The 3,785-nt window shown below is 51.7% G+C and overlaps 1 pseudogene; it reads right to left on the reverse strand.

The window, feature by feature from the left end:
- Positions 1–1,316: 1,316 nt before the first annotated feature.
- LOC137772133 (zinc finger protein 133 pseudogene) lies at positions 1,317–3,012 on the reverse strand (annotated as a pseudogene).
- Positions 3,013–3,785: the final 773 nt, after the last annotated feature.

Here is a 3,785-nt window from a genome sequence, read left to right on the forward strand (position 1 = left end):
AGTAAGTAGCTCAGAAGAATTGCTCACTCACTGAAAAGAGAACACTAGAGTGTCATGCAAGTAGCAACTGCAGGAAGCAGCCGCCACCCCTAGAACTGGGGCAACAAAGAGAAGAGGTTGGAGTTATTAAAACCTAGAATCTTGAAAGAGAGGACCCACAGAGCTGAAAGTCAAACTTCTAAGGAAAAGAAACTGCTTGGCTGGGACTGGTATTGCTGAGTTTGAAGGAAGGGCTCATGGGGTTGGGACTCAATCCTTCTAAGGGTGAGGGGCGGGGGACCTGTATTGGAGAAACTTCAAACTGTATTCAACTGCTGCCTTGAAACAAATTGCCAGGACCAGATAGACAAGTCTGACCGGAACATGAAGCGAACAGGGCACCAACAGGAAGGGCCAAGTTTCTCTGTTCCTCCTGCAGCCCTGCAGTCTTCCTCCAGTGGCTCCGATGGACAGAGCTGGGCAGGGAGCCAGTGCACAGCAGAAGTCCCAGTATCACAAAGTGGAGTTTGGAAGGAAGGGTTCAAATTAGAAAGACAGTTGGGCTGTTCCAGGGTATTCCTTTGGGTCCTCAGCATCTATACATTCCTTTCTACACAGATTTGAACTTCCCACAACCATAAAATGAATTGTTCTTTCACCTAACAAGATGCAACCGTCTTTTGTACAAAGACATTCCCATCCTCTTCTCAAGATGAGGAGATGCAAACTTTCAATAGTCATTGTATCCATCTCTGGGGGACAGTCACCTGTCCATTACCAGGTTGTGTTGACTACTCTCTTCAAAAGAGAGCTTCAGGGGCTTCCCTGGTGGCGCAGTGGTTGAGAATCTGCCTGCTAATGCAGGGGACACGGGTTCGAGCCCTGGTCTGGGAAGATCCCACATGCCGTGAAGCAACTAGGTCCGTGAGCCACAACTACTGAGCCTGCGCGCCTGGAGCCTGTGCTCCGCAACAAGAGAGGCTGCGATAGTCAGAGGCCCGCGCACCGCGATGAAGAGGGGCCCCCGCTTGCCACAACTAGAGAAAGCCCTTGCACAGAAACGAAGACCCAACACAGCCAAAAATAAATAAATAAATAAAATAAAATTAAAAAACCCATATGATGAAATAAAATAAAAAAAAAAAGAGAGCTTCATCATCTGAGTATTTTCTTTTTCTTTTTTGTAAAGATGCAGTTTATTAGAACAAAAGGCCACAAAAGATGAAGACTTAGCATGGAAGAAGTAAATGAAGTCAAATGCCCTTTGACCACTTACGGAATGCATTTCATGAAAGTATAAGATGTGTGATTATTCAGTCCTTGCCACCTCTTCACTTTTAAAGAGAGCGTAAGGGGTCAGAAGATTGCCCCAAGTGGGCCTCAGGGTCAGACTGAAGTCAGTTTGTGGTGGGCGGACTTCATCCTCCTGTGTCTGCTGAGGTGAGACTTCTGGCTAAAGCCCTGTCCACACGTCTTGCACACGTAAGGCTTCTTGCCCTGGTGTGTCATCTGATGTAAGACGAGGTGTGACTTTTGGGGAAAGCCTTGGCAACGCTCTCTGCATAAACAGGGCTTCTTTTCTGAGTGTACCCATTTGTGCGTGATTAAAGCTGACTTACTGCTAAAGCCGAGTCCATACTGCCTGCACGGGTAAGGCTTTTCCCTTGAGTCTTTCTGCCTGTGCCAGATGAGACCTGCCTGGTGACTGAAGCCTCGCCCACCCTCCCTGCACACTACGGCTTTTCCCCTGAGTGTGTCCTCTGGTGTCTGATGAGATTGGACTGGTTGGTTGAAACCTCGCCTACAGTCCGTACACACAATGGGCTTATCCCCTGCGTGTATGTTCTGGTGTCTGTTGAGGTGTGACTTGAGTCTAAAGCCTCACCCACACAGCCCACGCACGTAAGGTTTCTCCCCAGTGTGTGTCCGCCTGTGTGAGATGAGGGTTGAATTCTGGCTGAAGCTGTGTCCACACACGCCACACACAAAATGCTTCTCCTCTAACTGTGTCCTCTGGTGTCTGACGACAGCTGACTTTTGGCTGAAGCCTTTCCCACACTCCTGGCACACGTAGGGCTTCTCCCCGGGGTGTGTCCGCTGGTGTATGATGAGGTTTGACTTCTGGCTGAAGCTCCGCCCACACTCGCTGCACATGTAAGGCTTCTCGCCCGAGTGTGTCCTCTCGTGTATGATGAGCGTCAACTTCCGGTTAAAGCCTCACCCACACTCCCTGCACACGACGGGCTTCTCCCCCGAGTGTGCCTTCTGGTGTCTGGCAAGGCTTTTCCTTAGGCTAAAGCCCTTCTCACACACCGCGCACACATACGGCTTCTCCCCTGAGTGTATCCTCTGGTGATTGAGCAGGTTTGTCATCTTGCTGAAGCCCGGTCCACACTCCCCACAGTTGACTGGTCCAAATCCTAACACTTCTATCCTCTTCAACAGTCCGTCTGTTTCCTCGGAGTTCCCCCTCTGAGCTGGCTGGCCTCTACCTCCACGCCTTGGATGCCATCCCTAGAGCCTCTGGGGTGGCGGCCTGGGGAACGTGCCTGAAGTCCTTTTCTTTGTCTTTCCAAAGGCTGGGTACCTTCTCTCTCCTGACCTTCTGCTTTATTGTTCCGGGAACTTCCATCGGAGGTTTGATGCAGCTGCTGGTCCCCCGGGGCACGGATCTCCCGGCCGGGCAGGATCTTCCGCACACCAGCACGAGGAGATCCAGAGAGGATGACTGCACAGCATATGCTGCACGCGGAATTTCTGACTGGAGAAATCCGGAGGGCAGAAAGGACTGAGGTGGAGTTCTGGCTGTGGTTCTGCTGGGCCAGTGGCCGGTGGGCATTTTCTCTCTTCTCTCCAGGTTTCCTTCCCTTGCTCCAGCTGGGTGATGGGTTTTGGTTTAGAAAATGGAATCCCCAGTGAGACCAGGTTGCTGTGATTCTCCAGCATCACCTCCCGGTACAGGGACCTCTGAGCAGGGCTGAGCGGCATCCACTCCTCCTGGGTGAAATCCACAGCCACATCTCTGAATGCCATGTGTGCCTGAGGCTGGGCTGTCAGGAGCCTAGGAGTCCTCCCCTTGCCCACCAGGCAGTCCTCTCTGGGCAGGCAGGAGCCACAGGGGTCAGAACGAGAACCGAAAGGTTCAGGAGAGTCACTGGAAACTCTCAAGATCTGGCAGGGTAGGGTTTCCTCTTCCTTAAAGGCATCAGGAATGGACCTGCTTTCCACGTGGGGAAGTGCAGGGCTGCGGCGAGGGTCCCGCTGGAGCCACACTCACCAGCGCCACCAAAGAACAAGGGGTCATTCGAGCCCCCAGCTGGGGGCAAGGAGGGGGCACTCTAGCAGGACGCCAGGACTACACTACCCAGAATCCTCGGGGCCGCGCCGGGACCACACCTCCCAGCATGCTCAGCGCCCCCAAGCGCGACGCCCGCCAGCCGCTCCCGTCGGCCTCTGAGGGAGCGGTTTCTGGGTAACGTGCTCCAGCCACCCGAGAATGGCCACTGTAGCGCCCGGATTCCGCGTTTTTTTTTTCTTAAAACCACGTGGATAAAGCATGTAGCGAATCCCGGGTGAAGCTTCTCTCCGTGCCGTCCATCTGAGTATTTTCTTCTCTATTGCGAAGTTAACCTCTAACAACTTATATGACAACAAGGTAAGGAGGACAGAAAGTAAAATAACACACACACACGTACACAGGAAGAAGAAAATATGCACTGCTGTAGTCCTTGTCCGTATAACTGGTCATAAAGTATATATATCAAGGTAAATTATACAAATAAATTACATATGAATAAATTATATTA

The sequence above is a fragment of the Eschrichtius robustus genome, chromosome 11 (assembly GCF_028021215.1).
Source record: "Eschrichtius robustus isolate mEscRob2 chromosome 11, mEscRob2.pri, whole genome shotgun sequence".
Taxonomy (NCBI): Eukaryota; Metazoa; Chordata; class Mammalia; order Artiodactyla; family Eschrichtiidae; genus Eschrichtius; species Eschrichtius robustus.